The sequence below is a fragment of the Prosopis cineraria genome, unplaced genomic scaffold (assembly GCF_029017545.1).
Source record: "Prosopis cineraria cultivar Desert tree isolate PC_DT_omini unplaced genomic scaffold, ASM2901754v1 PC12, whole genome shotgun sequence".
Taxonomy (NCBI): domain Eukaryota; kingdom Viridiplantae; phylum Streptophyta; class Magnoliopsida; order Fabales; family Fabaceae; genus Prosopis; species Prosopis cineraria.
Genome location: NW_026555343.1, coordinates 33,238,615 through 33,252,217, shown reverse-complemented (window position 1 = coordinate 33,252,217; position 13,603 = coordinate 33,238,615).

Below are 13,603 nucleotides of genomic sequence, written 5' to 3'. Positions count from 1 at the left end.
TCAGATTGTAAACCATGTCACATATATGTGAGTGTGTATATATACACTCATATTTTTCAACCTTTTCTTTTTTCCCTTTTATATTAACATGCACAAGACTCTGATATATGTGTGCTTCTCTTAATTATGCATATAAATTTTCATATAGATTCATCGGAGAACCTTATTTGGTTACGATGAACAAAGTGTATCTCACGTCATGCAATTCGGGAACAAATATCTGAGCAATCATTCCGTAGCCAGTTTCTTCTGATCCACAAAACAATAACCGTACCATAATCAACAACATTAATATTGGTGATGCTTTTGATTCGTCTTCATCATTCTCACTTGTTAGCCAACGATATGTCAAATTACTCTATCTGAGGAACAAGGTTTCTGAATCATTATTTTATATATATATATATATATATATATTGGTGGAATTTGATCATCACACGGTTGGATTTAGTTGTAATATTACGTTGTTGATCATCACACGGTCATATATTTATTGTCTTTAATTTATAAAATATCTCAAAATAATGTTCAAAGTTTATTTTAATTTTGATTTTTACTACCTTTATTTTTATTTATAAGTCATTCCTAACGTGTTTTACCAGAATTAAAGAAAATCTTAAATTAAATTTCATTAATTCTATCTTAAAATTTACAAAGGTTCCACTTCTGCCCTCTGACAACGACAATAATAACTGTTTTTAATAATTTTTTTTAGTATTTAATAAGGGCATAAAGTTAAAGATATATACAAAAACAGTTAAGAGTCCTATAAACCCGGCCAAACTTAATATTCTCTAGCATATAAATAGAACTCGAGGAGTAAACTTTAAGACCTGCAATTTTGTTTTTAAAATGAGTGTTGTGCATTTTTTAACTATCCTCAAAAGTATATATATTTTATATTTTTTGATAAAATAAAAATAATTAATTTTAAAGTAAAATTTATTCTTTTAAAAAATTTGACAATTCAAGTATTTGGGCTAGCCCAAAACTAGAAGTGATTAGGGCCGAACTTGGATATTTTGGTTTTTTTTTAATAAGTTTGAGCTTATTTAGGTTAGATCGAATAAGTCCAGCCTTAAACCTGATTCGAATAAGTTCAACCCACCCGATTTGCTAGCTCTTATTGTTGTTGTACGTAGTTGTTGAAGGTGGAAAAGGAACGGAAGATGATGCAATGAAGAAATAGGAAGCTAAGAGAGAGTTAGATGAAGAGCTTTATGAGGGGAAGTGTATTGTAGACAAGATCATGGGACTCGTAGGGAGATCTTTCATTTGGATTCAACGAAAGCCCCGGGGTGTTGAACTATGTCCGTCTACACCACCAGCCTCTTGTCGATGGTTAGGATCGTTTGAGATCACTCATAAGTACACACAGACTTTATATAGGAAGTTTTTTCTGTACAAGCTAGCGGGATTGAACTCATAAACTACACATGCAAGAGTGATTAGCCTAATGCCACTAAGTCACAAAGTCATTGACTTTAAGAAACTTTAGGAATATCCCACACTTGATCTCATCATCTGAGTCACACACACACAAATTGGAATTGAATTAATGAAGAAGCTAATCACTAGTACAAATTAAGGTTTTTATATGGAACTTTTTGCATCAATTGGAAGGCAAACAATATAGAAAGTCCAGGCAGTAACTTTTGTAATATTTGCACTTGACTGTTCGACTTTCTACATCAAATCTCTTCACAAACGATGCAGAAAGTACTTTATCTTACATAGGGTGCTTCACACCCAATGTAAAAAGAGCTTTCAATTTTAAAAAAATGGAAAAATGATCACTTTCTGCATACATTGGGTGGCAAAGGGATCTGATGTAAAAAGTGATTTAAAATTCTGACAACGTTTCATCGAACCACCTTCCTCCTCACAAACGATCGTCAAAATGTCTCTTCCCTTCTTGTGTCTTGGCCTCTTTATTGAAGCCATTCTTCTTGCGCTTCTCCTTGCTTCTTGCTATTGTCATTCTCCCTCCTCCTCCCTCCTCGCCGTTGTCCTCCTTACAAAATCCAAAATCCATTTCCCCTCCCTCCCCCTCTGTGGGTTCTTCAAGAATTTTCTTGGTATTTCTTGATTTTCTTTCTTTTTTTTTTTTTAATATATATATATATATAATAGTTTAATTTATGTTTAATTTAATTTGATGGTAATTTTTATTTTTTGATTAATTATTTTAATTAGTCATTTACTTTAGTTATTGTAGAATAATTTAGTTAATTACTTTTAATTAGTTATTATATAATTGTTTATTGGGGAGTGTTATTAGTGGCTGTCTAATGCCTTAGGTTGTTGCATTTGACCAAATTGTTATTGTTGTTGACATTGTTTAGGTATAAACTTGTGATTTTTTTGCTTGTAAAATTTTTGGAGGTCCAATTTTTAGAGAAAACTCTATCGAAAATTTTTTAATTTTGTTGTTTCCCCTAAATTGCCTCAAATTTAGTTGTTACTGATATTGATTATTGCTGGGAGTGTTGTTAGTGATTTCATAAGGCCTTAAGTTGTTGCATGTGATCATTTATGTGTTATAAAATTATAAATGTTCTTTGTAAAAAATTTTACAATGCCTCAAGAGGTCTAGTTTTTAGGGAAGACTCTATCAAAAATTTTCAACTTTATTCTTTTTCTTAAAGTACTTCAAATCTTAGGTGGATTAGGAATTTAGATTTTTAAAAGTGTTTGAAGGTGATAACCAATTAGCTATATTCTTCTTTAGGTAATGACATATGGATTATAGTTGGATAAATCTAGACGAACAAGTGATAAGTATGATAATGAGGTGAAGGAATTTTAAAATTTGCTAAGAAAACATTGTTGACAATAGAGGGAGGTGCTATTGTCTTTGTGTAAATTACTTGAATAAGAGGAGACTAGGTGTTCCAGAAATAAGAGAGCACTTGATTTGTGATGGAATTTGCAGAATTATGCGGTATGAATTTAGCATGGTGAACGATTGAAAAATCTTAGTAGTACATCTCTATATATGAAAGTTGATAATATTGATAATGAAGTAAATATGGATAAAGATTGGCTAGAGGGCATAGTCCATGATGTTGGGAAAGAGGCCTTTGAGTGAGCATATATGTATGATAACTTATGTACTAACGTGGAGAAGACTTTATACTCAGGATGCATTGATTTCAGTTTATTGTCTAAGGTATTAAAACTAGTTACCTTGAAGGCAAGAAATGGGTGAAGTGATAAGAGTTTTACATGATTGCTAGAGTTGCTTCAACAAATGTTTTCAAAAGGCAATGTATTACCAAATCATTACTATGATACCAAGAAGATCTTGTGCCTAATAAGTATGAAGTATAAAAATATATACACATGTCTTAATGATTGCGTGTTGTATAGAAAAGAGCTTGAATGAGAGGAGAAATGTCCAAAATGTGAGACACTATTGTACAAAAAAAAGGGAGCTTTTGTAAAGGTCTTATGGAATCTTCCATTATAGCAAGATTCAAGTAGCTTTTTGCAAATGCAAATGATGCAAAGAACTTAAGGTGGCATGCAAATGAGAGGATATCTAATGAAAAACTCTATCATTTAGCTGATTCTATATAATGAAAGAAAATTGATCAATTGTTTTCTAAATTTGGCATTGATCTAAGGAAACTCTTGCTTAGAAATGAATCCTCACAATTGTTTTAGCAATATATATAGTTAATGGCCTATTCTTTGGATGATTTACAACCTATCACCTTGATTGTACATGAAACCAAAATACATAATGCTATCCATGTTAATTTCAAGACCAAAATAATCTAGAAATGACATTGACATTTACTTAAGACTTTTGATTGAAGACTTGAAAGAGCTATGGGAGTTAAGTACGAAAGTATTTGATGCAAATCAAAAGAAAAATTTTAAGTTATGTGCTATAATTTTTTGCACTATAAATGATTTTCCTACGTAGGAGAATTTTTCTAGCTATAGTGTGAAAGATTATAAAACATGTCCAATTTATGAAGAAGGCAAAAGCTACCATCAATTTCAACATGGAAGTAAGATGGTTTATTTTGGCTGTTGGAGGTTTCTTAAACGAGATCACCCTTATCGTAAATTAAAGAAAGCTTTTCATGGTCACCAAGAGCATGAATTACTTGTCAAGTACAGATCTAATTAGGCTTCCTAAATCTCATCATCAAAAGAGGCAATTAGGTTAGGACACACGTGGGGTATCAGTAAAGATTATGAATCGTGATGAAGTTTAAGAAGTACATTTATATATTGAATAATATTAATGAAGTTCAAGATTACATGTTTTCTCACAAAGAACTTCTAAAGGCAAAAAATTATCAAATGAGAATAACTAAATAAAGGTTGTTGAAAGAGTATAATAGGACTTTTGTATGGTTCAAGTAGAAAGTTTTGAATAAAAGTAGCATTTTTGATATGATTAAATGGTTGGTAGAACGTCCTAGCTTTAATGGTGATCTATTGAAGTGCATATAATATTAATGGATATTCTTTCTATACGAAATCCTTGGATGAGAATAGTATGATGCAAACTTGTAGGGTATGATAGTGGCTGAATTCATGCACTTCTCTAGCTTGAAACATAAGAAATTTAAATAAGCATCCATGCTTTTTTTAAGGTTATTGAAGAGATTTGAGAGGTTGACTATACAAAATTTAGAGTTCTTATTTTTCAATGCAAATGGATTGACAATAACAACTGAAAAAGTTATAATTTATAATGGTTGATCTTAAAAAACTAGCTAATAAGGATGAGTCATTTATAATGGACAACTCACAGATTTGGAAAATAAAAATTAGTTAATAACTGTCTAAGGAATAAAGGATGATTGATAGTGATGACAAGAACAAATTAAACTTTAATATTTTTGAACCTCTTACCTTCTCATCAACGCTACCTATTTTGAATGGAGTAGATGAGGTAAATGATGAACATTCCACAAGAACACCATGAAGGCATATGGAAGAATAATCCTATATGAATTTAGTTTTTAAAATTAAAGTATGTTTTCAAGTTCAATTTATTTTACGAATTGATTGTTTGAATTAAATTTATGTTTTGTGAATTTTTTTCTAATTATCTTATCTCTGAGTATTTTTAATTAATTTTATTTATATCAATTAGTAGGAATATGGGGAATCAAAGTGGACATGGTGATGACACTCAAGCCAACCGATTAGTTATGTTACTCAGAGTTAGCCAACTCTTAGAACCCCTAATGAGGAGTTGAGTCAAAACTAGTTTAAGAGATGGAATCTACAAGGGAAGTACAAGCCCAAGTTCAATAGTTATCTTGGCCTCCTATCGCATAGCAAGGCCAGTATCTTGTTTAATGATTTTTCTGAAGTGCCAGAACTTGTGAATGACCATATTTGGCTGAAGTATTTGGCTAAATCACCATAAATCAATAAATTTATGTAGTTATATATTATCATTAAATTACTAACTATTATCTTGTTTTAATTGCATCTCACCTATAATGTTCCTCCTAATCCAACATGTCGGCACAAGTTGATTTCATATTGTAGATGTTGTTGGAGAAATTTCAAGATTAATTTTGCTAAGAGTTATATCCATGTCAAAGAGTGCTAGAGTCCTCCTGATCCTCTTGAGACATACCAGTTTTTTGGTGAAAATACTTGAAAAGACTTTGTCAGGATTCAGACTTTTGAAAAAGTTTTGGTTAGTTGATTTGTAATTGATTAAAGTTTTATTTTGATTTACTTCAATTATAAAATATAAAACTCAATTTATTAACAAAAAAGGGTTAATGTGTATTTTTGTCTTTATATTTTTCTTTAAAGAGTGCTAGACACCCTATACTAATAAGTATGGCATTTTCCTCCCAAACCATTTTTCAAAGGAGCAAGAACCCCACTCTGTTAATAGATCACCAATGGAGGGGGCTTTTTGCTCCTCTAAAAAATGATTCAGGGAGAAAATACCCCACTTATTAATATAGGGTACCCAACATTCCTCGAAAGAAAATATAAAGGCAAAAATACACTTTAACTAAAAAATATATATCAGTGACTGCTTTAATTTAAGCAATGACTATTTTTTTTTTCTGGCAATGACTAGAATGGAACAAGTAATTACAACTTCTCCTTTGAAAATTTGTAGAGAGAGAGTTGTAATTACTTGTTCCATTCTGGTCATTGCTTTAAACTAAACTAGTCACAAATATTTACAATAATTGAACTCCAGTGAATAAAAAATTTGCACAGGGCAAGTTATAATTGATTGTTTCATTCTAGTCATTTTTAGAAGAAAAATAGTTATTGCTTAAACTACAATAATCAGTAGTATTTATTTATTTTTATTTTAAACTGGAGCATTTTAGCTATTTCACAAAAAAATCATTAATGTTAGAAAAGTCTCTAGGGACTCGAGGAGAATAATGAAATTTTTAGAGGTCTCATCATCATTTGCATATTTTAGGGGTTAAAGTGTATTTTTATCTCTGTATTTTCCTTCAAGGAGCCCTGGGCACCTTGTATTAATAAGTTGGATATTTTTCTCCTAAACTATTTTTTAGAGGAGCAATAATCTCCTATGTTAATAAGCTGTCTTCTGGATTGGGTTTTTAGACCTCCAATTCCTTTCAGATCTTTATTAGATATTGACTGGGAGAAGTTTCAAGATTATGGTTGATTTTCTTTGTTTTTTTTAATTTCTCTCTTTGCTTTTAGATATGTTGGACTATTATGCTTTTAATAAAAAATATTTTGTTGGCAAAAAAAGATGCAATTTCTTTTTTAAAAAAACAACCACTTTCTACATCAGTTGTAACCATAACTGGTGGTTTTCTACATTTGGGTATGGCCATAATTGATGTAGAAAACCACACTTTCCACATTAGTTGTGGCAATAAGCAATATAGAAGTACTCTTTCTACATCGGTTGAGCTCTAGAACCAATTAGAAAGTGTTCAGTTATTAAATTTTCTTAAAAAATTTAATGTACTTTCAGCATTAGTTTTAGACCCAATATAGAAAATAGACTTTTTACATTGATTGTAGAATCGATATAAAAAGTTCTTGACTTTCTAAACCGTTTGAAACAACATCATCTCTTAGACTAATATAAAAAGCTTTTTTTTAACTATTGTAAAAAATCTTTTATGTTATAGTGAATTAGTGATATCAATATATATCTACAAATCTTGTAGAACGAAGGTGATTGATCACAAATCTCTTCTCTTCCATTACTCAACATATTTTGGTATAATGTTAATTATCCTCTCCCATTGGTTAATTTAATTTTAGTCTAATATTAATATTACAATTTCATTGGTTGATGTGATTGAATATTTTTTTGATTGGTTGACATAATTTAATTTATTTTTTATGTATTTTAATTGATTTCTATCTTTTCACATGATGATCAATTTAGATGTGATTAAATATTTTTTATGATTGGTTAACAAAATTTAATTTGTTTATTCATTTATTTTAATTTATTTTTATCTATTCATGAGATGATCAATTTAGATATGATTAAATATTTTTTATAATTGGTTAAGATAATTTAATTTATTTTTTTCATTTATTTTAATTAATTTTTATCTTTTCATGAGATGATCAATTTAATTTTAGTCTAAGATTAATATTACTATTTCATTAGTTGATGTGATTGAATATTTCTTAATTTATTTTTCATTTATTTTAATTGATATTTATTTTTTCAAGTTAGATGTGATTGAATATTTTTTTTGATTGGTTAACAAAATTTAATTTATTTTTCATTTATTTTAATTTATTTTTATCTTTTCACAGGACAATCAATTTAATTTTAGTCTAATATTAATATTACTCTGTCGTTAGTTAATGTGATTGAATATTATTTTGATTGGTTGATAGAATTTAATTTATTTTTCATTTATTTTAATTGATTTTTATCTTTTCATGGGACGGGAGCATTAAATTCTATTTCAAATTTTCCTTGAGTTATCTATCATGATAGCATTAACTATATTATTTTTCATGCTTTCAAGTCCCACTAGAGAGTTTCTGTTCCCAATATAAAAATATCTTTGCATCTCTCAGTCTCATATGCTCTAATTAATGATTAATCAGTCATTTTCCTAAGCGAGTTTGTTACCAAAAGTGGAGAGTTGGGCAGCTAGGGTGGAAGAGTTTTGCGCCTCTTTTTAGCCAATGTCAGGGAGAGGATGTCGGGTTTATCTACATACTTCTTGAAGAATTCGAGAGCTTGACTTCGCCGTGCTTGAATGACAGCACTTGGTTTGAGTTTCCTTTATCGAGTCTATTGCCATGGTGTCCTCTATAGGAACATCAATGGTGGATTCATTATTAAGTATTATAAGAGAAGGCATTTCAATTCAAAATAGGTTTCCACCTATAAAGAGAAGTTGCGATGTCACGAGCATGGTGATCATATTCATGTGTACACTCATGCAACACACGATCGTGCTCATAGATCAATAGAAGAACTCCCAAAAATTTAACCATTTTAGATGTGTTAATATCAATGATATCAATGATATTTTTCAAATTTCTTAATTCTAATCCGTGTAACGTACAAGAAATTGTTTAGTTATATGTAAATACGTAGATGAAACATACTAGAGATATTGTGGTTGTGGAGGGTTATCAAGATACGGGAAGAAGAAATACTCGCAAGCCTTTGCAAATATGCGCCATCATGGAATCACTCTGCATCACCTTACTGCCGCGTCCTCTCAAGTTTGTCCCCACAAACACTCTCCACCACCTCATGCTTCCCCCTCAACTTAACATTAATTGTAATCCATTGATTAATGCTCGCTCATAAATAAATAATAAATAATAAATAATGCATCTGATCTCTCGTAGTAAATTAATTATATATTTGCATTATGCTGTGCTCTACACACATATACTGAATTATATATCATTACGGAAAAAAGAAAAACTTTCTCTCGGTCATTCTCTAAAAGAACCAAAAAAATTTGAGAGAATTTTTTTTCTCTCAATTTTTTTTAAAAATATCCTGTTTCAAAAATTTTTGATAAAAGATTCTTTTATCAGAAAATTTGGAGAGAATTATTTTCTCTTGAAATATTTTGAGAGAAATTTGCTTGAACATTTCTGAGAAAACATACTGTTGAAAATAGTCAGGAGAAATATCATCTAAGATAAAATGTCTTTATCTCGAAAATATATTCATAGGAGAATTATGTTAAGATTTTTCACAATACAATTAAATAAGACAAAGTTTATTAATAGTTTAGCTGAACAAAATGACAATTTATCCGACAGTGTCATCATTTTGCTATATTAATTAGTATTTTATTGTGTTGTGAGGAGCTTGTGTATTGTCGTGCCCAAATCATGATCTTCCAAAAAAAAAAAAAAATATAGAAGTCGTTACCAAAATTTTAAAAGATAATTTTGGAAGCCTTTAAAAAAATAAAATGGTCTATAATAATCAGAATAGGGTTCGGGAGTTGCTTGTATATGAAAAAGGTATTAAGCACCTCACGACACCTCTTCATAAGTACAGTTATCCTAAGTTGATTGTGTAAAATTAATTGACCTTTTAATAATATATTTGTTATACTTTATTGCACGTGAAAAATAAAGATAAAAAAATAAATTATTTATTTACATGGAAGGACTTGACCTAGGATCAAAGCCTAGGGCCTACATACCCTGTGATAGGGATCAAAGTTCACGTAATTCAAAATATTATTATTTAGGTTTTCTTTTAATTTTTTATTAATTTATTTTATGAAGAGAATGCCATTTTGTGTTATATAATCATATTTATTTTTAAATAAAAAATTGTCATAAGGAAGTACCTTTAGGTAAAAGGAAAATAACCAGTATTGGAACTTGTGATGATTTATGATCATTCATAGTCCGCTAGTCGACACTCTAAGTGCACATGGTAATTTAGTATCATTCATGGTAAATTCTAAAGAAACTTTCTATAAAATAATTTAATTTTGAAGTTTTAAATATGAAATTAGATACTTGCGATGACTTAATGTCATTCACTGTATCTCATTTGATATTTTTAAGAATCCATGGTGATTTAGTATCACTCATGGGGCAATCTAAAATATGCTAAATTTTTTATTATTTTTATTATTTTGTAATAATGCACAAGAGAGGTGGAACTTACGGTGATTTAGTATCACTCGCAGTCCATTAGTTGACGCTTTAGGGACACACAGTAATTTAATATCACTCGTAACATATCCTAAAGAAATTTTCAAAATGAATTTTCTATAAACTAATTTAATTATGAAATTTTAATTGCAAAAATTGATACATGCAATGACTTAGGATCATTTACGGCATCTCATTTGATATTTTAAGGATCTATGGTAATTTAGTATCACTTATGATATTAATCATGAACTTTTTATTTTTTTTAAAAGAAAGCTATAATAATTTTTTGTCATCGAGACCTTTGCCTTTTTCTAAGGAGAAAAAGCTAATGATTCATTAATCAAACAAGAAACTCATTCCATTCTATAATAAAGCTGCAAGAGTGAATCTTATCACAAATAAAAAAAAAAAGTGTCACCCATAATCTCAAGCAAGTACGAGATCACCTGGTAACACATAAAGATCAATCATGTAAACCAAAAAAGAAAAAAAATTGCGGATGAGGTCAGTCACTTGATGATCAAACCAAACCAAGCACAAGAGTACATGTACAAAGCTCCATGTTATTATTATTATTATTACACAAGAGTGTATAATCTAAACCTAAAAAGCTTTTATTTCAAAGAGATTTTGCCGACTAAGCACACAAAGTTAAAGAAACATGGAATCAAAATGGGATTGGTTATCTTTCAAAGCTTCACCCAATATGTTTTGCTTCTTCCTAGTTTTCATATCCTTCTGTTATCTCCTCAGATCTCTTCTCTATCCCCTACCTCCTTTTCTTCTTCACGGCTATCTCTTTTATAGGTGCTAACTAGGGTTCTCTTATTTAATGATAGGATCAAATAAAAAAGGAAATTTTTATTTTGACTCTTTTTCATTATTTTAGATTTCATTTTTTTCCTTAATTAATTAAAAATAAATTTCAGTCAAGACATAATTTCCTCAAATCAGATTTCAAATATTTTAAATTTCCTTTTTTAAAAAAAGTCAACTTTAATGGGAACATATTTAAAGGATTTGGAGTAAAAAAATATTATTGTTATTATTATCACAAAAGCTCCCCCTTTTTTATTCCTTTATTTCTTTATTTTATTTATTATGTTTTTATTAATTTTTAATTTACATTTGAAAGCCCAGACAAAATACAGTATTTATATGTATAATTCTTCTTATAGTCATTCATAACTAGCATTAACTCCTCCATGTATGGCACGAAAAAGAATTTAATACAAATATCATTATAAATATGATATAGATGTTAATTATAATGATTATTATATCTATTTGTAAAATTTATGTGTAAAACTCTCTTGATTGAGTATCATATAAGCATATGAATCCCCTTGTATTGGGATTTGGATCCTCTCATCATCATTTCTCTCATTTTCTTCTCATCATCCCATCCTTACCCTTGGATTAAAAATTCAACAGTTAAGATTTGATCAAATTCATTCATTTATTTTAATTATAGTTCACTGTTGATGTGAAATGCTTAGTTCAAATCTAACAGTTTGGATCTATTTATTTATTTATTTATTTTTATTATAATAATTTTATAAAATATTAAATCTTAACAGTTTAGTTTTTAATCCAAAGGTGAGGAAAAGAAAAGGAGAGATAAGAAAATTAGAGGATTGATAAGTGTATATTTTATAATTATATAGTAGGTATATGTTTTGATTTATGTTTGATTATATTTATTAAGATTTTATATCTATTTAATTAATATTTATATATTTTTTCCTCATTACTTAATAATAAGATAAAGAATAAACTCTCTACAAAATCTATTCATACATCTTTCTTTTTTGTGTGCAGGAAATATTATAAAAGATATTGAAGCAAAGAGGAAAATCATATAAAGGAAAAAAATGCATTGAAGAGGTGTACACAGGAGGGAGCACGATAATTATTTTAAATAGTATCAAATATAAAATGATATTATGATATTTTAGAAGGATTAGGAAATATTAATTGCAAAATATTATAAATAAAAGCTCATAGTCTTATTCAAGAATATCCAATCACTTATCTGAATGCTTTAACAATTCTCTCTAAGATATTTAAAACTCGTAGAAACAGTCTGAAGGTTGACAGCAAGATAGTTGAGAAGTTCTGCATATTATAATTATTTCTTTTTTATTTCTTAATTTTCTTTATGATTGTTTTTCATCATTAGAGATTTTAAAACAGTGCTATTTGATTTTATTATATGTTTTTTAGTTACCCAGTTGGGGTAGAAATGTAGTCCAATTGAGGTGCTAGTTTTCTATTTTTTTTGCTTTGACTCTTTGCTTTTATATTTATATATTTTTTTCAATTATATTTAGTTCTCTTATTCTTTATGTTGATTTTATGACTAGCCATCATTTAATTAAATATATAGGTAATATTGATGGATTGGGAGGTGAAAAGATCAAGAATCGATCAAGAGAAATAGGCATAAAATAACTAGGTTAGGAATAGTTTTAAAAATTTGTGGTGACTTAAACTATAGTTTCATGGTTAATTAGTTGTTTGGATATTATGAGAACAAATTCAACACTAAATAGAAATAGATTACTAATTTTGGAGAGTATTAGAACACTTTAGAAATAGTTGTTACTATCACTGATTAAAGAGTAAACTCAAAGGTTAAAAACTAGCAACCTATAAGGTAAATCCTAATTCCTACCGCTTCAAATAATTGTGTTTTTCTTATCATTATTTTCTTGCTTTATTTTTATTTTTATATTCTCATTAAATAATTCATTTTATTTATTTTCTTAAATTATTAATTATTTAAATTAGTAAAACACAACTTCCTTATAAGTTCGACATCTAAAATACTCTGAGTAATTTATTACTATGATCTTGTACGTTTGCGAAAGCGATCAAGTATCCATATCTCGTGTAAATGCTGTGGACTCACATTGCTAATGAACATGAAGAATGAACTTCTTTAAATATGAAAAAAAATAAAAAAAATTCTCAATAAAGAAATGATATTGATTACTAAAAAGCTATCATTAAATAACTTGTCTACTAATTGAATATTGCTCAAATAGCAACAAGTTCTAATCTCTGGACATTAATGTTTTAATAGGTACGTATGTGTAATTTTTTTATTCTTTTTCATGATTTTTAAGGTTCGTTTATGTTATTTCTAATAAACCATTTGTCAAAGTTAACATTAAGTAGAGGCAATATTACCCCATTTTTAATTGTTGAAGGAGAACATTGCATTAAAAAAATTTAGGGTCCTAAAAACAATTGAATATATTATTTAGAGGTAAAATTATCATAAAACTCTTAAATTTAAACATTGTGAAGGAAAAACAGTGCAATTTTGTAGTTGTTTTTTGCGTCTTAAGATACTCACTCTATTTCCAATTATAAGATATTTTAGATAAAATTTCACATATCAACAAACCTTATTAAATTCACTTAACAACCTTATTTTTTTAAAATAAATTTTTTTAAATATATCCTTTATTTAATA